Source organism: Stegodyphus dumicola, chromosome 2, assembly GCF_044657685.1.
Source record: "Stegodyphus dumicola isolate Sdum_Otavi_A_Nest chromosome 2, ASM4465768v1".
Classification (NCBI taxonomy): domain Eukaryota; kingdom Metazoa; phylum Arthropoda; class Arachnida; order Araneae; family Eresidae; genus Stegodyphus; species Stegodyphus dumicola.
Window position 1 is genome coordinate 192,362,610 of NC_140769.1, and position 24,047 is coordinate 192,386,656.

The 24,047-nt window shown below is 36.5% G+C and overlaps 12 non-coding genes across 12 annotated transcripts; all 12 read right to left on the minus strand.

The window, feature by feature from the left end:
* Nucleotides 1-836: 836 nt before the first annotated feature.
* Nucleotides 837-908, minus strand: TRNAP-AGG (transfer RNA proline (anticodon AGG)). Its single transcript has one exon. It is a non-coding gene; the product is annotated as a tRNA-Pro (tRNA).
* Nucleotides 909-1,780: 872 nt separating this feature from the next.
* Nucleotides 1,781-1,852, minus strand: TRNAP-UGG (transfer RNA proline (anticodon UGG)). Its single transcript has one exon. It is a non-coding gene; the product is annotated as a tRNA-Pro (tRNA).
* A 2,468-nt stretch (nt 1,853-4,320) lies between these two features.
* Nucleotides 4,321-4,392, minus strand: TRNAP-AGG (transfer RNA proline (anticodon AGG)). The gene has a single exon. It is a non-coding gene; the product is annotated as a tRNA-Pro (tRNA).
* Nucleotides 4,393-5,264: 872 nt separating this feature from the next.
* TRNAP-UGG (transfer RNA proline (anticodon UGG)) lies at nt 5,265-5,336 on the minus strand. Its single transcript has one exon. It is a non-coding gene; the product is annotated as a tRNA-Pro (tRNA).
* A 2,468-nt stretch (nt 5,337-7,804) lies between these two features.
* On the minus strand, nt 7,805-7,876 carry TRNAP-AGG (transfer RNA proline (anticodon AGG)). The gene has a single exon. It is a non-coding gene; the product is annotated as a tRNA-Pro (tRNA).
* Nucleotides 7,877-8,748: 872 nt separating this feature from the next.
* Nucleotides 8,749-8,820, minus strand: TRNAP-UGG (transfer RNA proline (anticodon UGG)). Its single transcript has one exon. It is a non-coding gene; the product is annotated as a tRNA-Pro (tRNA).
* Nucleotides 8,821-11,288: 2,468 nt separating this feature from the next.
* On the minus strand, nt 11,289-11,360 carry TRNAP-AGG (transfer RNA proline (anticodon AGG)). The gene has a single exon. It is a non-coding gene; the product is annotated as a tRNA-Pro (tRNA).
* Nucleotides 11,361-12,232: 872 nt separating this feature from the next.
* TRNAP-UGG (transfer RNA proline (anticodon UGG)) lies at nt 12,233-12,304 on the minus strand. The gene has a single exon. It is a non-coding gene; the product is annotated as a tRNA-Pro (tRNA).
* Nucleotides 12,305-14,772: 2,468 nt separating this feature from the next.
* Nucleotides 14,773-14,844, minus strand: TRNAP-AGG (transfer RNA proline (anticodon AGG)). Its single transcript has one exon. It is a non-coding gene; the product is annotated as a tRNA-Pro (tRNA).
* An 872-nt stretch (nt 14,845-15,716) lies between these two features.
* TRNAP-UGG (transfer RNA proline (anticodon UGG)) lies at nt 15,717-15,788 on the minus strand. Its single transcript has one exon. It is a non-coding gene; the product is annotated as a tRNA-Pro (tRNA).
* Nucleotides 15,789-18,256: 2,468 nt separating this feature from the next.
* Nucleotides 18,257-18,328, minus strand: TRNAP-AGG (transfer RNA proline (anticodon AGG)). Its single transcript has one exon. It is a non-coding gene; the product is annotated as a tRNA-Pro (tRNA).
* An 872-nt stretch (nt 18,329-19,200) lies between these two features.
* On the minus strand, nt 19,201-19,272 carry TRNAP-UGG (transfer RNA proline (anticodon UGG)). The gene has a single exon. It is a non-coding gene; the product is annotated as a tRNA-Pro (tRNA).
* Nucleotides 19,273-24,047: the final 4,775 nt, after the last annotated feature.

Consider the following 24,047-nt stretch of genomic DNA (forward strand, 5'->3'; position numbering starts at 1 on the left):
GTCAGCACTTCATATTCGAGCTGGGCTCCTAGTTAATGTACAACAACGTCTGCCACATAGCGCTCAGCTGGTCGACGATTAGTTGGTGGTAAAGATATTCGGAATATCGAATGGCCATCTAGATCTTCTCAACATTACGCAGCATGTCTGGAATGCTGTTAGGAGGGCGGTTTCATCTCGCCGTTCCCACCGATGTCGATCTCGAAGTTCAAAAGTGCCTTGCAGCAGGAGTGGTTACTTCCTTTCCAATATGGAGTTACGCTGCCCTACCTATCCGATTGTCAGACAGGACTATACACATCTTAAAATCGTTTTCAGATATATATAATAAGGTTGGTCTTGGACAGCTCTGCATTATGAACTTTACTGAAAATCATGCGCTTAAAAAATAACTTTGAAGCGGTACATCACTTTCTCGTTTATAAGTGTGTATTCGTACCTAATTTGATTAAAATCAAATTTCACTAGATTTTCAGAATAGTGCAAATTCTTTTAATCCAGCACAATATTTCAGGTATACATATAAGCATATACACAGATATATAAATATATATATCATTTTAAAATAATTGAAGAATTAATATAAAAATAAATTAATTCATTATTACATAAATAGTGCAAAATAGAATATACTTCTGTCATAAGGAAAAATCAAGAAATTATAGAAATGAAATGTGCGCACGCAAAATATTTAGTTAAATCAATACTAAATTTTGAAGTGAATTTTTTCGTTAACTTATAACGAGAAAAATGATTAAAAGTTTATGAAAATGACGAACAAAATTCAAATTAATCTTTGCAAATGCGAAATGTTCATAAATGAATCTTCCAAAACTGGGCTCGGCCGGGATTTGAACCCGGGACCTCTCGCATCCTAAGCGAGAATCATACCCCTAGACCACCGAACCACGATATCGAAGCTTGATTTGCCGATTTTCTCTCTGAAAATGTTCCTTAGAACACATATGATTATTGTTATTGATATTGTGATTATTATTATAGTCAATATTGCGTCATGCGCGGAAATATATAATAAAAATTACGGCATGTGCGTATTTTAACAACCGTCGCCGTTTAACAACCGCTACTACTACTGCAGGAAACATAACGGCTTCCATTCAACATTCGAGTGCATTTGCACACAGCACATTCGCGCAGTGTAGCAACTTACCAAAACATAGAGTCTCTTATTTAACTTTCAGATTTAATGAATCTCTTATCATCGAGCTAATTTTAGCTGAAATTAGCGATTAAATAGCTATGCATTGCCATGGAGCGAAATAAAATTCTTTTCATTTGTTTTTCAAACGCATTCTTACATAGCCGGATATGAGTGTGTTGCTCTTTTGCAAAATATAAGATCTTTGACTTATATTTCAAAATTAATCAGCCTGCTTTCTGATTGAAAATTTCAGAGATTGAGAAGCAATAAACACGTCCTCTATAATATAAATCTTCGTTTCATTTTTTAAAAACATCCCTAAATCACGTAACTACCATTTTCATTCAGGCAAATATGCCTCGTTGTTAATTGCATTTCCGAACGACCTTTTATTAAATATAGAGTCGATGGCTTTCATTTTTTCTCCACGACTCCCTTTATAAAGCATGAATACTCTATTATCGCGTGCTCTAACACCTATCTTCATAGGTATACAAAGTAAAATACTCCCCGAAGGCATCCTTACACATCCCTCGTACTCTTTGAAGTGTATTTTATAATAACCAAATGAAAGCCAAAAAACTATTTCAGTCTCAGAGATAAAATTAAAAAAAGCATGGGCTCGACCGGGAATTGAACCCGGGACCTCTCGCACCCAAAGCGAAAATCATACCCCTAGACCATCGAGCCGTGCTAAGCTATTTTAAAATTATTGAACTGATTAAAGTTTGGCTGAAATGCCAGACACCGGCGAAGATGAATAATTTCCAAAGCACAGATCATTTCCTGAGCTTTCTTTCATAACAAAACTTTCAGATACAGTTAGTAGCATAGTAATTTGTTTTAGGATTATTGAATAAGCGCTCGTTAACTATTTACACAAGCAGATGATTATTGAACAAAAATTCCATATATCAATGCTATGATTTTTATCTCAAAGTAGAGTAATAATTAGTTTTCGCAATCGAGAAGTGGAACTTTCGATTTCAGCTAAATTTTAAAACAAATATTAAATGCAAACTACATCTCAAACCGCTATTCATATTTTTAATGCAAGAGATTCGAACAGGTGATACTGAATTCAGTAAGTCACAATGCTTTGTGTTTACAAATAAAGATCGGGAACATCGAGAGTACTTTTTTGCCTGAGGATGAAGCATAAGATCTTTAGCGTATGTCCGATAACACCAAATTACGTTGCTCCTCTCTGAGAGTACGAATTATTCAAAAGATTTTGCTCTCCCAAAGCATGAAGCCAAAATTATTATATTCTACTAAACTAAGTTTCTAGTAGCCTATGATTTATAATATACCGACTGCAAAAATACTTTTTAATTTAATATTAATATGAGCGTACATGAATATACACATTAATATTTTATACGCGCGTGTGCAAAATTAAAAGAATTTGCAAATTATGACTACTTTTACGAGAAGTATTGAAACAAAGGCAATAATTATGACATCGAAGAATTATGTAAATATTAAGAGTCGAATACGTAAGTGTACAAGTGTTGGTCTTCGGGGCTGTAAGCGGACAAGGTTGTTTTCGGCGACTTGTGTGCTCCTACTCCTTCATGGCACTCGCTGTGTTTCTCGCAAAGGTTGCGTAAATTTTATGATGTATCAGGTGAAATGAGTAGCCACGAAAGTATGGATGAAATGAATAGATGGAGAATAATCAATAGATTGGAAGCAGCAAAATCACAGGGCATATGGCTACAGATCCCAATAAATTGCCAAAGTCGTATGCAGTTTGTGAAATCGATTTCGGGAATTTAGATCTATATCGAGAAGAATTTGAATAAGTAGACCAAGATCCACAACTACGAAAGAGGACCGTTGTTTGTCACTTTCAGCGCGGCGACACGGGACTCCTACAACTTTACAGCTCTTACGTTGGCTGTATGCGGCCAATGGAACCCGAGCTTCACCGTGTATAGTGTCCCGACGACTCCAGAAGTCAGAGCTGTCTGTCCAAAGACCCGCCGTTCGCGTTCACGATCTCTGCAGCGCACAATGAAGGGCGTTCAGCATGGTGTAACGATCACGCACCTTGGAACAACTTCCAGTGGAACACCATCTTTTTTACAGATGTGTCGAGATTCAGCCTGGATTCTCGACGTACCTGTGTCTGGAGAGTACTTAGAACACGGTACGATCTCTCCCTCTTGAAGGGAAATGATCATTACGGCGGTGGAGAAGTAATGGTTTGGGGAGACATTAAGTTGGACTACCGCGCATTCCTGCATGAGTTTGACAAAAGGATCTTACCTTCTACGAGGTATAAGACATCTTTGTGTCCTATGTTGAATTTTTCAGGTCAGCACTTCATATTCGAGCTGGGCTCCTAGTTAATGTACAACAACGTCTGCCACATAGCGCTCAGCTGGTCGACGATTAGTTGGTGGTAAAGATATTCGGAATATCGAATGGCCATCTAGATCTTCTCAACATTACGCAGCATGTCTGGAATGCTGTTAGGAGGGCGGTTTCATCTCGCCGTTCCCACCGATGTCGATCTCGAAGTTCAAAAGTGCCTTGCAGCAGGAGTGGTTACTTCCTTTCCAATATGGAGTTACGCTGCCCTACCTATCCGATTGTCAGACAGGACTATACACATCTTAAAATCGTTTTCAGATATATATAATAAGGTTGGTCTTGGACAGCTCTGCATTATGAACTTTACTGAAAATCATGCGCTTAAAAAATAACTTTGAAGCGGTACATCACTTTCTCGTTTATAAGTGTGTATTCGTACCTAATTTGATTAAAATCAAATTTCACTAGATTTTCAGAATAGTGCAAATTCTTTTAATCCAGCACAATATTTCAGGTATACATATAAGCATATACACAGATATATAAATATATATATCATTTTAAAATAATTGAAGAATTAATATAAAAATAAATTAATTCATTATTACATAAATAGTGCAAAATAGAATATACTTCTGTCATAAGGAAAAATCAAGAAATTATAGAAATGAAATGTGCGCACGCAAAATATTTAGTTAAATCAATACTAAATTTTGAAGTGAATTTTTTCGTTAACTTATAACGAGAAAAATGATTAAAAGTTTATGAAAATGACGAACAAAATTCAAATTAATCTTTGCAAATGCGAAATGTTCATAAATGAATCTTCCAAAACTGGGCTCGGCCGGGATTTGAACCCGGGACCTCTCGCATCCTAAGCGAGAATCATACCCCTAGACCACCGAACCACGATATCGAAGCTTGATTTGCCGATTTTCTCTCTGAAAATGTTCCTTAGAACACATATGATTATTGTTATTGATATTGTGATTATTATTATAGTCAATATTGCGTCATGCGCGGAAATATATAATAAAAATTACGGCATGTGCGTATTTTAACAACCGTCGCCGTTTAACAACCGCTACTACTACTGCAGGAAACATAACGGCTTCCATTCAACATTCGAGTGCATTTGCACACAGCACATTCGCGCAGTGTAGCAACTTACCAAAACATAGAGTCTCTTATTTAACTTTCAGATTTAATGAATCTCTTATCATCGAGCTAATTTTAGCTGAAATTAGCGATTAAATAGCTATGCATTGCCATGGAGCGAAATAAAATTCTTTTCATTTGTTTTTCAAACGCATTCTTACATAGCCGGATATGAGTGTGTTGCTCTTTTGCAAAATATAAGATCTTTGACTTATATTTCAAAATTAATCAGCCTGCTTTCTGATTGAAAATTTCAGAGATTGAGAAGCAATAAACACGTCCTCTATAATATAAATCTTCGTTTCATTTTTTAAAAACATCCCTAAATCACGTAACTACCATTTTCATTCAGGCAAATATGCCTCGTTGTTAATTGCATTTCCGAACGACCTTTTATTAAATATAGAGTCGATGGCTTTCATTTTTTCTCCACGACTCCCTTTATAAAGCATGAATACTCTATTATCGCGTGCTCTAACACCTATCTTCATAGGTATACAAAGTAAAATACTCCCCGAAGGCATCCTTACACATCCCTCGTACTCTTTGAAGTGTATTTTATAATAACCAAATGAAAGCCAAAAAACTATTTCAGTCTCAGAGATAAAATTAAAAAAAGCATGGGCTCGACCGGGAATTGAACCCGGGACCTCTCGCACCCAAAGCGAAAATCATACCCCTAGACCATCGAGCCGTGCTAAGCTATTTTGAAATTATTGAACTGATTAAAGTTTGGCTGAAATGCCAGACACCGGCGAAGATGAATAATTTCCAAAGCACAGATCATTTCCTGAGCTTTCTTTCATAACAAAACTTTCAGATACAGTTAGTAGCATAGTAATTTGTTTTAGGATTATTGAATAAGCGCTCGTTAACTATTTACACAAGCAGATGATTATTGAACAAAAATTCCATATATCAATGCTATGATTTTTATCTCAAAGTAGAGTAATAATTAGTTTTCGCAATCGAGAAGTGGAACTTTCGATTTCAGCTAAATTTTAAAACAAATATTAAATGCAAACTACATCTCAAACCGCTATTCATATTTTTAATGCAAGAGATTCGAACAGGTGATACTGAATTCAGTAAGTCACAATGCTTTGTGTTTACAAATAAAGATCGGGAACATCGAGAGTACTTTTTTGCCTGAGGATGAAGCATAAGATCTTTAGCGTATGTCCGATAACACCAAATTACGTTGCTCCTCTCTGAGAGTACGAATTATTCAAAAGATTTTGCTCTCCCAAAGCATGAAGCCAAAATTATTATATTCTACTAAACTAAGTTTCTAGTAGCCTATGATTTATAATATACCGACTGCAAAAATACTTTTTAATTTAATATTAATATGAGCGTACATGAATATACACATTAATATTTTATACGCGCGTGTGCAAAATTAAAAGAATTTGCAAATTATGACTACTTTTACGAGAAGTATTGAAACAAAGGCAATAATTATGACATCGAAGAATTATGTAAATATTAAGAGTCGAATACGTAAGTGTACAAGTGTTGGTCTTCGGGGCTGTAAGCGGACAAGGTTGTTTTCGGCGACTTGTGTGCTCCTACTCCTTCATGGCACTCGCTGTGTTTCTCGCAAAGGTTGCGTAAATTTTATGATGTATCAGGTGAAATGAGTAGCCACGAAAGTATGGATGAAATGAATAGATGGAGAATAATCAATAGATTGGAAGCAGCAAAATCACAGGGCATATGGCTACAGATCCCAATAAATTGCCAAAGTCGTATGCAGTTTGTGAAATCGATTTCGGGAATTTAGATCTATATCGAGAAGAATTTGAATAAGTAGACCAAGATCCACAACTACGAAAGAGGACCGTTGTTTGTCACTTTCAGCGCGGCGACACGGGACTCCTACAACTTTACAGCTCTTACGTTGGCTGTATGCGGCCAATGGAACCCGAGCTTCACCGTGTATAGTGTCCCGACGACTCCAGAAGTCAGAGCTGTCTGTCCAAAGACCCGCCGTTCGCGTTCACGATCTCTGCAGCGCACAATGAAGGGCGTTCAGCATGGTGTAACGATCACGCACCTTGGAACAACTTCCAGTGGAACACCATCTTTTTTACAGATGTGTCGAGATTCAGCCTGGATTCTCGACGTACCTGTGTCTGGAGAGTACTTAGAACACGGTACGATCTCTCCCTCTTGAAGGGAAATGATCATTACGGCGGTGGAGAAGTAATGGTTTGGGGAGACATTAAGTTGGACTACCGCGCATTCCTGCATGAGTTTGACAAAAGGATCTTACCTTCTACGAGGTATAAGACATCTTTGTGTCCTATGTTGAATTTTTCAGGTCAGCACTTCATATTCGAGCTGGGCTCCTAGTTAATGTACAACAACGTCTGCCACATAGCGCTCAGCTGGTCGACGATTAGTTGGTGGTAAAGATATTCGGAATATCGAATGGCCATCTAGATCTTCTCAACATTACGCAGCATGTCTGGAATGCTGTTAGGAGGGCGGTTTCATCTCGCCGTTCCCACCGATGTCGATCTCGAAGTTCAAAAGTGCCTTGCAGCAGGAGTGGTTACTTCCTTTCCAATATGGAGTTACGCTGCCCTACCTATCCGATTGTCAGACAGGACTATACACATCTTAAAATCGTTTTCAGATATATATAATAAGGTTGGTCTTGGACAGCTCTGCATTATGAACTTTACTGAAAATCATGCGCTTAAAAAATAACTTTGAAGCGGTACATCACTTTCTCGTTTATAAGTGTGTATTCGTACCTAATTTGATTAAAATCAAATTTCACTAGATTTTCAGAATAGTGCAAATTCTTTTAATCCAGCACAATATTTCAGGTATACATATAAGCATATACACAGATATATAAATATATATATCATTTTAAAATAATTGAAGAATTAATATAAAAATAAATTAATTCATTATTACATAAATAGTGCAAAATAGAATATACTTCTGTCATAAGGAAAAATCAAGAAATTATAGAAATGAAATGTGCGCACGCAAAATATTTAGTTAAATCAATACTAAATTTTGAAGTGAATTTTTTCGTTAACTTATAACGAGAAAAATGATTAAAAGTTTATGAAAATGACGAACAAAATTCAAATTAATCTTTGCAAATGCGAAATGTTCATAAATGAATCTTCCAAAACTGGGCTCGGCCGGGATTTGAACCCGGGACCTCTCGCATCCTAAGCGAGAATCATACCCCTAGACCACCGAACCACGATATCGAAGCTTGATTTGCCGATTTTCTCTCTGAAAATGTTCCTTAGAACACATATGATTATTGTTATTGATATTGTGATTATTATTATAGTCAATATTGCGTCATGCGCGGAAATATATAATAAAAATTACGGCATGTGCGTATTTTAACAACCGTCGCCGTTTAACAACCGCTACTACTACTGCAGGAAACATAACGGCTTCCATTCAACATTCGAGTGCATTTGCACACAGCACATTCGCGCAGTGTAGCAACTTACCAAAACATAGAGTCTCTTATTTAACTTTCAGATTTAATGAATCTCTTATCATCGAGCTAATTTTAGCTGAAATTAGCGATTAAATAGCTATGCATTGCCATGGAGCGAAATAAAATTCTTTTCATTTGTTTTTCAAACGCATTCTTACATAGCCGGATATGAGTGTGTTGCTCTTTTGCAAAATATAAGATCTTTGACTTATATTTCAAAATTAATCAGCCTGCTTTCTGATTGAAAATTTCAGAGATTGAGAAGCAATAAACACGTCCTCTATAATATAAATCTTCGTTTCATTTTTTAAAAACATCCCTAAATCACGTAACTACCATTTTCATTCAGGCAAATATGCCTCGTTGTTAATTGCATTTCCGAACGACCTTTTATTAAATATAGAGTCGATGGCTTTCATTTTTTCTCCACGACTCCCTTTATAAAGCATGAATACTCTATTATCGCGTGCTCTAACACCTATCTTCATAGGTATACAAAGTAAAATACTCCCCGAAGGCATCCTTACACATCCCTCGTACTCTTTGAAGTGTATTTTATAATAACCAAATGAAAGCCAAAAAACTATTTCAGTCTCAGAGATAAAATTAAAAAAAGCATGGGCTCGACCGGGAATTGAACCCGGGACCTCTCGCACCCAAAGCGAAAATCATACCCCTAGACCATCGAGCCGTGCTAAGCTATTTTGAAATTATTGAACTGATTAAAGTTTGGCTGAAATGCCAGACACCGGCGAAGATGAATAATTTCCAAAGCACAGATCATTTCCTGAGCTTTCTTTCATAACAAAACTTTCAGATACAGTTAGTAGCATAGTAATTTGTTTTAGGATTATTGAATAAGCGCTCGTTAACTATTTACACAAGCAGATGATTATTGAACAAAAATTCCATATATCAATGCTATGATTTTTATCTCAAAGTAGAGTAATAATTAGTTTTCGCAATCGAGAAGTGGAACTTTCGATTTCAGCTAAATTTTAAAACAAATATTAAATGCAAACTACATCTCAAACCGCTATTCATATTTTTAATGCAAGAGATTCGAACAGGTGATACTGAATTCAGTAAGTCACAATGCTTTGTGTTTACAAATAAAGATCGGGAACATCGAGAGTACTTTTTTGCCTGAGGATGAAGCATAAGATCTTTAGCGTATGTCCGATAACACCAAATTACGTTGCTCCTCTCTGAGAGTACGAATTATTCAAAAGATTTTGCTCTCCCAAAGCATGAAGCCAAAATTATTATATTCTACTAAACTAAGTTTCTAGTAGCCTATGATTTATAATATACCGACTGCAAAAATACTTTTTAATTTAATATTAATATGAGCGTACATGAATATACACATTAATATTTTATACGCGCGTGTGCAAAATTAAAAGAATTTGCAAATTATGACTACTTTTACGAGAAGTATTGAAACAAAGGCAATAATTATGACATCGAAGAATTATGTAAATATTAAGAGTCGAATACGTAAGTGTACAAGTGTTGGTCTTCGGGGCTGTAAGCGGACAAGGTTGTTTTCGGCGACTTGTGTGCTCCTACTCCTTCATGGCACTCGCTGTGTTTCTCGCAAAGGTTGCGTAAATTTTATGATGTATCAGGTGAAATGAGTAGCCACGAAAGTATGGATGAAATGAATAGATGGAGAATAATCAATAGATTGGAAGCAGCAAAATCACAGGGCATATGGCTACAGATCCCAATAAATTGCCAAAGTCGTATGCAGTTTGTGAAATCGATTTCGGGAATTTAGATCTATATCGAGAAGAATTTGAATAAGTAGACCAAGATCCACAACTACGAAAGAGGACCGTTGTTTGTCACTTTCAGCGCGGCGACACGGGACTCCTACAACTTTACAGCTCTTACGTTGGCTGTATGCGGCCAATGGAACCCGAGCTTCACCGTGTATAGTGTCCCGACGACTCCAGAAGTCAGAGCTGTCTGTCCAAAGACCCGCCGTTCGCGTTCACGATCTCTGCAGCGCACAATGAAGGGCGTTCAGCATGGTGTAACGATCACGCACCTTGGAACAACTTCCAGTGGAACACCATCTTTTTTACAGATGTGTCGAGATTCAGCCTGGATTCTCGACGTACCTGTGTCTGGAGAGTACTTAGAACACGGTACGATCTCTCCCTCTTGAAGGGAAATGATCATTACGGCGGTGGAGAAGTAATGGTTTGGGGAGACATTAAGTTGGACTACCGCGCATTCCTGCATGAGTTTGACAAAAGGATCTTACCTTCTACGAGGTATAAGACATCTTTGTGTCCTATGTTGAATTTTTCAGGTCAGCACTTCATATTCGAGCTGGGCTCCTAGTTAATGTACAACAACGTCTGCCACATAGCGCTCAGCTGGTCGACGATTAGTTGGTGGTAAAGATATTCGGAATATCGAATGGCCATCTAGATCTTCTCAACATTACGCAGCATGTCTGGAATGCTGTTAGGAGGGCGGTTTCATCTCGCCGTTCCCACCGATGTCGATCTCGAAGTTCAAAAGTGCCTTGCAGCAGGAGTGGTTACTTCCTTTCCAATATGGAGTTACGCTGCCCTACCTATCCGATTGTCAGACAGGACTATACACATCTTAAAATCGTTTTCAGATATATATAATAAGGTTGGTCTTGGACAGCTCTGCATTATGAACTTTACTGAAAATCATGCGCTTAAAAAATAACTTTGAAGCGGTACATCACTTTCTCGTTTATAAGTGTGTATTCGTACCTAATTTGATTAAAATCAAATTTCACTAGATTTTCAGAATAGTGCAAATTCTTTTAATCCAGCACAATATTTCAGGTATACATATAAGCATATACACAGATATATAAATATATATATCATTTTAAAATAATTGAAGAATTAATATAAAAATAAATTAATTCATTATTACATAAATAGTGCAAAATAGAATATACTTCTGTCATAAGGAAAAATCAAGAAATTATAGAAATGAAATGTGCGCACGCAAAATATTTAGTTAAATCAATACTAAATTTTGAAGTGAATTTTTTCGTTAACTTATAACGAGAAAAATGATTAAAAGTTTATGAAAATGACGAACAAAATTCAAATTAATCTTTGCAAATGCGAAATGTTCATAAATGAATCTTCCAAAACTGGGCTCGGCCGGGATTTGAACCCGGGACCTCTCGCACCCTAAGCGAGAATCATATCCCTAGACCACCGAACCACGATATCGAAGCTTGATTTGCCGATTTTCTCTCTGAAAATGTTCCTTAGAACACATATGATTATTGTTATTGATATTGTGATTATTATTATAGTCAATATTGCGTCATGCGCGGAAATATATAATAAAAATTACGGCATGTGCGTATTTTAACAACCGTCGCCGTTTAACAACCGCTACTACTACTGCAGGAAACATAACGGCTTCCATTCAACATTCGAGTGCATTTGCACACAGCACATTCGCGCAGTGTAGCAACTTACCAAAACATAGAGTCTCTTATTTAACTTTCAGATTTAATGAATCTCTTATCATCGAGCTAATTTTAGCTGAAATTAGCGATTAAATAGCTATGCATTGCCATGGAGCGAAATAAAATTCTTTACATTTGTTTTTCAAACGCATTCTTACATAGCCGGATATGAGTGTGTTGCTCTTTTGCAAAATATAAGATCTTTGACTTATATTTCAAAATTAATCAGCCTGCTTTCTGATTGAAAATTTCAGAGATTGAGAAGCAATAAACACGTCCTCTATAATATAAATCTTCGTTTCATTTTTTAAAAACATCCCTAAATCACGTAACTACCATTTTCATTCAGGCAAATATGCCTCGTTGTTAATTGCATTTCCGAACGACCTTTTATTAAATATAGAGTCGATGGCTTTCATTTTTTCTCCACGACTCCCTTTATAAAGCATGAATACTCTATTATCGCGTGCTCTAACACCTATCTTCATAGGTATACAAAGTAAAATACTCCCCGAAGGCATCCTTACACATCCCTCGTACTCTTTGAAGTGTATTTTATAATAACCAAATGAAAGCCAAAAAACTATTTCAGTCTCAGAGATAAAATTAAAAAAAGCATGGGCTCGACCGGGAATTGAACCCGGGACCTCTCGCACCCAAAGCGAAAATCATACCCCTAGACCATCGAGCCGTGCTAAGCTATTTTAAAATTATTGAACTGATTAAAGTTTGGCTGAAATGCCAGACACCGGCGAAGATGAATAATTTCCAAAGCACAGATCATTTCCTGAGCTTTCTTTCATAACAAAACTTTCAGATACAGTTAGTAGCATAGTAATTTGTTTTAGGATTATTGAATAAGCGCTCGTTAACTATTTACACAAGCAGATGATTATTGAACAAAAATTCCATATATCAATGCTATGATTTTTATCTCAAAGTAGAGTAATAATTAGTTTTCGCAATCGAGAAGTGGAACTTTCGATTTCAGCTAAATTTTAAAACAAATATTAAATGCAAACTACATCTCAAACCGCTATTCATATTTTTAATGCAAGAGATTCGAACAGGTGATACTGAATTCAGTAAGTCACAATGCTTTGTGTTTACAAATAAAGATCGGGAACATCGAGAGTACTTTTTTGCCTGAGGATGAAGCATAAGATCTTTAGCGTATGTCCGATAACACCAAATTACGTTGCTCCTCTCTGAGAGTACGAATTATTCAAAAGATTTTGCTCTCCCAAAGCATGAAGCCAAAATTATTATATTCTACTAAACTAAGTTTCTAGTAGCCTATGATTTATAATATACCGACTGCAAAAATACTTTTTAATTTAATATTAATATGAGCGTACATGAATATACACATTAATATTTTATACGCGCGTGTGCAAAATTAAAAGAATTTGCAAATTATGACTACTTTTACGAGAAGTATTGAAACAAAGGCAATAATTATGACATCGAAGAATTATGTAAATATTAAGAGTCGAATACGTAAGTGTACAAGTGTTGGTCTTCGGGGCTGTAAGCGGACAAGGTTGTTTTCGGCGACTTGTGTGCTCCTACTCCTTCATGGCACTCGCTGTGTTTCTCGCAAAGGTTGCGTAAATTTTATGATGTATCAGGTGAAATGAGTAGCCACGAAAGTATGGATGAAATGAATAGATGGAGAATAATCAATAGATTGGAAGCAGCAAAATCACAGGGCATATGGCTACAGATCCCAATAAATTGCCAAAGTCGTATGCAGTTTGTGAAATCGATTTCGGGAATTTAGATCTATATCGAGAAGAATTTGAATAAGTAGACCAAGATCCACAACTACGAAAGAGGACCGTTGTTTGTCACTTTCAGCGCGGCGACACGGGACTCCTACAACTTTACAGCTCTTACGTTGGCTGTATGCGGCCAATGGAACCCGAGCTTCACCGTGTATAGTGTCCCGACGACTCCAGAAGTCAGAGCTGTCTGTCCAAAGACCCGCCGTTCGCGTTCACGATCTCTGCAGCGCACAATGAAGGGCGTTCAGCATGGTGTAACGATCACGCACCTTGGAACAACTTCCAGTGGAACACCATCTTTTTTACAGATGTGTCGAGATTCAGCCTGGATTCTCGATGTACCTGTGTCTGGAGAGTACTTAGAACACGGTACGATCTCTCCCTCTTGAAGGGAAATGATCATTACGGCGGTGGAGAAGTAATGGTTTGGGGAGACATTAAGTTGGACTACCGCGCATTCCTGCATGAGTTTGACAAAAGGATCTTACCTTCTACGAGGTATAAGACATCTTTGTGTCCTATGTTGAATTTTTCAGGTCAGCACTTCATATTCGAGCTGGGCTCCTAGTTAATGTACAACAACGTCTGCCACATAGCGCTCAGCTGGTCGACGATTAGTTGGTGGTAAAGATATTCGGAATATCGAATGGCCATCTAGATCTTCTCAACATTACGCAGCATGTCTGGAATGCTGTTAGGAGGGCGGTTTCATCTCGCCGTTCCCACCGATGTCGATCTCGAAGTTCAAAAGTGCCTTGCAGCAGGAGTGGTTACTTCCTTTCCAATATGGAGTTACGCTGCCCTACCTATCCGATTGTCAGACAGGACTATACACATCTTAAAATCGTTTTCAGATATATATAATAAGGTTGGTCTTGGACAGCTCTGCATTATGAACTTTACTGAAAATCATGCGCTTAAAAAATAACTTTGAAGCGGTACATCACTTTCTCGTTTATAAGTGTGTATTCGTACCTAATTTGATTAAAATCAAATTTCACTAGATTTTCAGAATAGTGCAAATTCTTTTAATCCAGCACAATATTTCAGGTATACATATAAGCATATACACAGATATATAAATATATATATCATTTTAAAATAATTGAAGAATTAATATAAAAATAAATTAATTCATTATTACATAAATAGTGCAAAATAGAATATACTTCTGTCATAAGGAAAAATCAAGAAATTATAGAAATGAAATGTGCGCACGCAAAATATTTAGTTAAATCAATACTAAATTTTGAAGTGAATTTTTTCGTTAACTTATAACGAGAAAAATGATAAAAAGTTTATGAAAATGACGAACAAAATTCAAATTAATCTTTGCAAATGCGAAATGTTCATAAATGAATCTTCCAAAACTGGGCTCGGCCGGGATTTGAACCCGGGACCTCTCGCATCCTAAGCGAGAATCATACCCCTAGACCACCGAACCACGATATCGAAGCTTGATTTGCCGATTTTCTCTCTGAAAAAGTTCCTTAGAACACATATGATTATTGTTATTGATATTGTGATTATTATTATAGTCAATATTGCGTCATGCGCGGAAATATATAATAAAAATTACGGCATGTGCGTATTTTAACAACCGTCGCCGTTTAACAACCGCTACTACTACTGCAGGAAACATAACGGCTTCCATTCAACATTCGAGTGCATTTGCACACAGCACATTCGCGCAGTGTAGCAACTTACCAAAACATAGAGTCTCTTATTTAACTTTCAGATTTAATGAATCTCTTATCATCGAGCTAATTTTAGCTGAAATTAGCGATTAAATAGCTATGCATTGCCATGGAGCGAAATAAAATTCTTTACATTTGTTTTTCAAACGCATTCTTACATAGCCGGATATGAGTGTGTTGCTCTTTTGCAAAATATAAGATCTTTGACTTATATTTCAAAATTAATCAGCCTGCTTTCTGATTGAAAATTTCAGAGATTGAGAAGCAATAAACACGTCCTCTATAATATAAATCTTCGTTTCATTTTTTAAAAACATCCCTAAATCACGTAACTACCATTTTCATTCAGGCAAATATGCCTCGTTGTTAATTGCATTTCCGAACGACCTTTTATTAAATATAGAGTCGATGGCTTTCATTTTTTCTCCACGACTCCCTTTATAAAGCATGAATACTCTATTATCGCGTGCTCTAACACCTATCTTCATAGGTATACAAAGTAAAATACTCCCCGAAGGCATCCTTACACATCCCTCGTACTCTTTGAAGTGTATTTTATAATAACCAAATGAAAGCCAAAAAACTATTTCAGTCTCAGAGATAAAATTAAAAAAAGCATGGGCTCGACCGGGAATTGAACCCGGGACCTCTCGCACCCAAAGCGAAAATCATACCCCTAGACCATCGAGCCGTGCTAAGCTATTTTAAAATTATTGAACTGATTAAAGTTTGGCTGAAATGCCAGACACCGGCGAAGATGAATAATTTCCAAAGCACAGATCATTTCCTGAGCTTTCTTTCATAACAAAACTTTCAGATACAGTTAGTAGCATAGTAATTTGTTTTAGGATTATTGAATAAGCGCTCGTTAACTATTTACACAAGCAGATGATTATTGAACAAAAATTCCATATATCAATGCTATGATTTTTATCTCAAAGTAGAGTAATAATTAGTTTTCGCAATCGAGAAGTGGAACTTTCGATTTCAGCTAAATTTTAAAACAAATATTAAATGCAAACTACATCTCAAACCGCTATTCATATTTTTAATGCAAGAGATTCGAACAGGTGATACTGAATTCAGTAAGTCACAATGCTTTGTGTTTACAAATAAAGATCGGGAACATCGAGAGTACTTTTTTGCCTGAGGATGAAGCATAAGATCTTTAGCGTATGTCCGATAACACCAAATTACGTTGCTCCTCTCTGAGAGTACGAATTATTCAAAAGATTTTGCTCTCCCAAAGCATGAAGCCAAAATTATTATATTCTACTAAACTAAGTTTCTAGTAGCCTATGATTTATAATATACCGACTGCAAAAATACTTTTTAATTTAATATTAATATGAGCGTACATGAATATACACATTAATATTTTATACGCGCGTGTGCAAAATTAAAAGAATTTGCAAATTATGACTACTTTTACGAGAAGTATTGAAACAAAGGCAATAATTATGACATCGAAGAATTATGTAAATATTAAGAGTCGAATACGTAAGTGTACAAGTGTTGGTCTTCGGGGCTGTAAGCGGACAAGGTTGTTTTCGGCGACTTGTGTGCTCCTACTCCTTCATGGCACTCGCTGTGTTTCTCGCAAAGGTTGCGTAAATTTTATGATGTATCAGGTGAAATGAGTAGCCACGAAAGTATGGATGAAATGAATAGATGGAGAATAATCAATAGATTGGAAGCAGCAAAATCACAGGGCATATGGCTACAGATCCCAATAAATTGCCAAAGTCGTATGCAGTTTGTGAAATCGATTTCGGGAATTTAGATCTATATCGAGAAGAATTTGAATAAGTAGACCAAGATCCACAACTACGAAAGAGGACCGTTGTTTGTCACTTTCAGCGCGGCGACACGGGACTCCTACAACTTTACAGCTCTTACGTTGGCTGTATGCGGCCAATGGAACCCGAGCTTCACCGTGTATAGTGTCCCGACGACTCCAGAAGTCAGAGCTGTCTGTCCAAAGACCCGCCGTTCGCGTTCACGATCTCTGCAGCGCACAATGAAGGGCGTTCAGCATGGTGTAACGATCACGCACCTTGGAACAACTTCCAGTGGAACACCATCTTTTTTACAGATGTGTCGAGATTCAGCCTGGATTCTCGACGTACCTGTGTCTGGAGAGTACTTAGAACACGGTACGATCTCTCCCTCTTGAAGGGAAATGATCATTACGGCGGTGGAGAAGTAATGGTTTGGGGAGACATTAAGTTGGACTACCGCGCATTCCTGCATGAGTTTGACAAAAGGATCTTACCTTCTACGAGGTATAAGACATCTTTGTGTCCTATGTTGAATTTTTCAGGTCAGCACTTCATATTCGAGCTGGGCTCCTAGTTAATGTACAACAACGTCTGCCACATAGCGCTCAGCTGGTCGACGATTAGTTGGTGGTAAAGATATTCGGAATATCGAATGGCCATCTAGATCTTCTCAACATTACGCAGCATGTCTGGAATGCTGTTAGGAGGGCGGTTTCATCTCGCCGTTCCCACCGATGTCGATCTCGAAGTTCAAAAGTGCCTTGCAGCAGGAGTGGTTACTTCCTTTCCAATATGGAGTTACGCTGCCCTACCTATCCGATTGTCAGACAGGACTATACACATCTTAAAATCGTTTTCAGATATATATAATAAGGTTGGTCTTGGACAGCTCTGCATTATGAACTTTACTGAAAATCATGCGCTTAAAAAATAACTTTGAAGCGGTACATCACTTTCTCGTTTATAAGTGTGTATTCGTACCTAATTTGATTAAAATCAAATTTCACTAGATTTTCAGAATAGTGCAAATTCTTTTAATCCAGCACAATATTTCAGGTATACATATAAGCATATACACAGATATATAAATATATATATCATTTTAAAATAATTGAAGAATTAATATAAAAATAAATTAATTCATTATTACATAAATAGTGCAAAATAGAATATACTTCTGTCATAAGGAAAAATCAAGAAATTATAGAAATGAAATGTGCGCACGCAAAATATTTAGTTAAATCAATACTAAATTTTGAAGTGAATTTTTTCGTTAACTTATAACGAGAAAAATGATTAAAAGTTTATGAAAATGACGAACAAAATTCAAATTAATCTTTGCAAATGCGAAATGTTCATAAATGAATCTTCCAAAACTGGGCTCGGCCGGGATTTGAACCCGGGACCTCTCGCATCCTAAGCGAGAATCATACCCCTAGACCACCGAACCACGATATCGAAGCTTGATTTGCCGATTTTCTCTCTGAAAATGTTCCTTAGAACACATATGATTATTGTTATTGATATTGTGATTATTATTATAGTCAATATTGCGTCATGCGCGGAAATATATAATAAAAATTACGGCATGTGCGTATTTTAACAACCGTCGCCGTTTAACAACCGCTACTACTACTGCAGGAAACATAACGGCTTCCATTCAACATTCGAGTGCATTTGCACACAGCACATTCGCGCAGTGTAGCAACTTACCAAAACATAGAGTCTCTTATTTAACTTTCAGATTTAATGAATCTCTTATCATCGAGCTAATTTTAGCTGAAATTAGCGATTAAATAGCTATGCATTGCCATGGAGCGAAATAAAATTCTTTACATTTGTTTTTCAAACGCATTCTTACATAGCCGGATATGAGTGTGTTGCTCTTTTGCAAAATATAAGATCTTTGACTTATATTTCAAAATTAATCAGCCTGCTTTCTGATTGAAAATTTCAGAGATTGAGAAGCAATAAACACGTCCTCTATAATATAAATCTTCGTTTCATTTTTTAAAAACATCCCTAATTCACGTAACTACCATTTTCATTCAGGCAAATATGCCTCGTTGTTAATTGCATATCCGAACGACCTTTTATTAAATATAGAGTCCATGGCTTTCATTTTTTCTCCACGACTCCCTTTATAAAGCATGAATACTCTATTATCGCGTGCTCTAAAACCTATCTTCATAGGTATACAAAGTAAAATACTCCCCGAAGGCATCCTTACACATCCCTCGTAGTCTTTGAAGTGTATTTTATAATAACCAAATGAAAGCCAAAAAACTATTTCAGTCTCAGAGATAAAATTAAAAAAAGGATGGGCTCGACCGGGATTCGAACCCGGGACCTCTCGCACCCAAAGCGAGAATCATACCCCTAGACCATCGAGCCGTGCTAAGCTATTTTGAAATTATTGAACTGGTTAAAGTTTAGCTGAAATGCCAGACAACGGCGAAGATGAATAATTTCCAAAGCACAGATCATTTCCTGAGCTTTCTTTCATAACAAAATTACTTTCAGATACAGTTAGTAGCATAGTAATTTGTTTAGGATTATTGAATAGGCGCTTGTTAACTATTTACACAAGCAGATGATTATTGAACAAAAATTCCATATATCAATGCTATGATTTTTATCTCAAAGTAGAGTAATAATTTGTTTTCGCAATCGAGAAGTAGAACTTTCGATTTCAGCTAAATTTTAAAACAAATATTAAATGCAAACTACATCTCAAACCGCTATTCATATTTTTAATGCAAGAGATTCGAACAGATGATACTGAATTCAGTAAGTCACAATGCTTTGTGTTTACAAATAAAGATCGGGAACATCGAGAGTACTTTTTTGCCTGAGGATGAAGCATAAGATCTTTAGCGTATGTCCGATAACACCAAATTACGTTGCTCCTCTCTGAGAGTACGAATTATTCAAAAGATTTTGCTCTCCCAAAGCATGAAGCCAAAATTATTATATTCTACTAAACTAAGTTCCTAGTAGCCTATGATTTATAATATACCGACTGCAAAAATACTTTTTAATTTAATATTAATATGAGCGTACATGAATATACACATTAATATTTGATACGCGCGTGTGCAAAATTAAAAGAATTTGCAAATTATGACTATTTTTACGACAAGTATTGAAACAAAGGCAATAATTATGACATCGAAGAATTATGTAAATATTAAGAGTCGAATACGTAAGTGTACACGTGTTGGTCCTGGGGGCTGTAAGCGGACAAGGTTGTTTACGGCAACTTTCCTGCTCCTACTCCTTCATGGCACTCGCTGTGTTTCTCGCAAAGGTGGCGTAAATTTTGTGATGTATCAGGTGAAATGAGTAGCCGCGAAAGTATGAATGAAATGAATAGATGGAGAATAATCAATAGATTGGAAGCAGCAAAATCACAGGTCATATGGCTACAGATCCCAATAAATTGCCAAAGTCGTATGCAGTTTGTGGAATTGATTTCGGGAAACTAGATCTATATCGAGAAGAATTTGGATAAGTAGACCAAGATCCACAACTACGAAAGAGGGCTGTTGTTTGTCACATTCAGCGCGGCGACACGGGACTCCTACAACTTTTTAGCTCTCACGTTGGCTGTATGCTGCCAATGAACCCGAGCTTCACCGTGTGTAGTTGCCCGACGACTCCAGAAGTCAGAGCTGTCTGCCCAAAGACCCGCTGTTCACGTTCACAATCTCTGCAGCACACAATGAAGGGCGTTTAGCATGGTGTAACACCGTGTTTTTTACAGATGTGTCGAGATTCAGCCTGGATTCCCGGCGTACCTGTGCCTGGAGAGTGCTTAGAACACGGTACCATCTCTCCCTCTTTAAGGCAAATTATCAATACGGCGGTGGAGGTGTAATGGCTTGGGGAGGCTTCCCGCATGAGTTTGACAAAAGCATCTTGCCTTCTACGAGGTATAAGACGTCTTTGTGTCCTATGTTGAACTTTTCAGGTGAGCACTTCATATTCGACCTGGGCTCTTAGTTAAGGTACAACAACGTCTGCCACATAGCACTCAGCTGGTCGACGATTAGTTGGTGGTAAAGATATTCGGAATATCGAATGGCCATCTAGATCTTCTCAACATTACGCAGCATGTCTGGAATGCTGTTAGGAGGGCGGTTTCATCTCGCCATTCCCACCGATGGCGATCTCGAAGTTCAAAAGTGCCTTGCAGCAGGAGTGGTTACTTCCTTTCCAATATGGAGTTACGCTGCCCTACCTATCCGATTGTCAGAGAGGACTATACGCATCTTAAAATCGTTTTCAGATATATATAATAAGGTTGGTCTTGGACAGCTCTGCATTATGAACTTTACTGAAAATCATGCGCTTAAAAAATAACTTTGAAGCGGTACATCACTTTCTCGTTTATAAGTGTGTATTCGTACCAAATTTGATTAAAATCAAATTTCACTAGATTTTCAGAATAGTGGAAATTTTTTTAATCCAGCACAATATTTCAGGTATACATATAAGCATATACACAGATATATAAATATATATATCATTTTAAAATAATTGAAGAATTAATATAAAAATAAATTAATTCATTATTACATAAATAGTGCAAAATAGAATATACTTCTGTCATAAGGAAAAATCAAGAAATTATAGAAATGAAATGTGCGCACGCAAAATATTTAGTTAAATCAATACTAAATTTTGAAGTGAATTTTTTCGTTAACTTATAACGAGAAAAATGATTAAAAGTTTATGAAAATGACGAACAAAATTCAAATTAATCTTTGCAAATGCGAAATGTTCATAAATGAGATTTCCAAAACTGGGTTCGGCCTGGATTTGAACCCGGGACCTCTCGCACCCTAAGCGAGAATCATACCCCTACACCACCGAACCACGATATCGAAGCTTGATTTGCGGATTCTCTCTCTGAAAAAGTTCCTTAGAACACATATGATTATTGTTATGTATATTGTGATTATTATAATAATCAATATTGCGTCATGGGCGGAAATATATAATAAAAATTACAGTATGTGCGTATTTTCCTACAGTTATTTATTTCACATGTGAGTAGGGTGTGTTTATGTTCTTTTTTGGAATTATGCTTTTAAATAATTATTTATGTAATTTTAAACTCTCACGCCTTATTACACCTCTCTAATTAAACTTTTGACTAGGGATATATTTGTAGGTTTTCCCGACACAGGTAATTTTCTCAACTACCCATTTTTAATTATTTAATTCTGCTCAGTATTATTTTTACTTCGAGATGAAATATATTATTTTCCTTTAGCATCTGAAGGAAAGTTGTGGCAAAATTGATGGATGAGAAGAACGGAAATAATTTAGCAGCGCTGTTTAGCAGGCGTTACCATGGCTCCAAGCATTAACAGTTCTTATTCAACAGTTCTTATTCCGTCCTCTTTCTCGGTTGGTAATAGTTGCGAAAACTTAAGGCGTTTGATTTGTCGTTTAGATTTAATGACTGTGCTGTGATTGTTCTAATGTCATCTGAAGTGAGCAATTTAATAGCAACGCGTTGCCATTACGCCGGAGAATTTCTTTAATTTATCTTCCACACGCGTTTTTATGTAGCCAATTTTGAGTGTGCTGCCATTTAGAGAAACTTAAGATCTTTAATTTATTTCGTATTTAATCACTTTGTTTTTGCTGCATAAACTGAGAGGTTTAGAAGCAATATACGCTTTCTTTGTAATATAAACTTTCGATTTATTTTTTAATAATATGTCTTAAATGTTTAAATTAAATACGTAAGTTCATAACATACCCGACTGATATCTCTTATAAACGTCGCTTTTTTGGGAGGGGTAATTAACAAAATGTTTCTAAAGCTATGTGTTACGCGATTACACAAAACGTAAAATACAGACGTATATAAAAAATAATTTTTATAACATTTTACTCATTATTCATGTTTTATGACATTTTAATTCTAAACGCTTTTTGTAGCATTTAACTGTAAAGCTAAAATCTATTCTTATTTTATTTTATTTTATTTTTTTTTTTTTTTTTTTTTTTCAAGTGTTAGACCTGAATTTTTATGGGAAAAATACAAACGCTAAGAAAATTTTATTTTCCTGCCATTCGCTTATTCTGTGACAGCGAGTTTAAAGTAGTTGAAGGTAACAGATTGAAATGCACTATTTATTTTATGGAAAAGCACACTATATCTATATCTGCTTAAACGTAAGAAGGCCTTAGCGGAGGACATCTTAAGTGAAAAAACTGGCTCTTATTGAGGAACATATGAGGAAAACAGCTGAAACTTCTCTGGAACGAGCCCTGTTCGCAGGAATTTGAACCGAAATCGAATTACTTGTGTCCAGTAGTTTTACCGCTTCATTTAAAGCTAAAGCACTACGCGTATTTTCAAACGAAACAAAATAATATCGAACACTTTTGTAATACCTAGCTTTTTAATCAGAGAAGAACGCTGTGTTGTACAGAATTTCGACTTTGGGACGTCATGTATATTTTCAGTAAAGTATTTCAATGAAAATATGCAGGAAACTGCATAGAGAGTTCTTTTTATAAACTTTTCCTTACTATTATCATTTTATTCAAAAACGCTTGGAGCTCAGAACAGAGCTTAAATTCACCTGCACGGAAAGTTCTGGACGTTAACAATTGACTGTCCAATTTCTCGCTTGTTTGGAGTCGCTGAACAGCAACGTGCTGATCATCAAGGAATCCTTGTCCACTCACCCAAGGGTGCCACTCCCGTACTCGTTTGTGTCGCAAAGAAAATAAGATTCTCATCCCAAGCTTCCTGTCTGTGCCGGAACAGTATAAAAAGAGAAAGAACCTTTCGCGCCAGGGGTTCCAATCAGTGTGGCGTCTTGTTGAGCTGCCGATTCTCGGTTGGATCCACGGGGGTCACCTTGTTATGTCTTTACCATACGTGCCAGTCTGCTTTTCCACGTGGAGATCTTAACAGTCCCAGTGTAATGGGATGTGAAATTTTGAATAGGCTTGGGAATTTAGGTTAAGATACGGATTTGAAAATCGAAAGAGGTTCTTGAAACTTGTGAAAGGGCTAATCTTGGATTTTCTCCTCTTCTTTAAAGAGTATTTTCAATAGGCATTCACGTATGTAATTATTCCCTATGGAACATGTTAATTTAGTCTTTTTTTTTTTTTTTTTTTTTTAATTTGAGTTT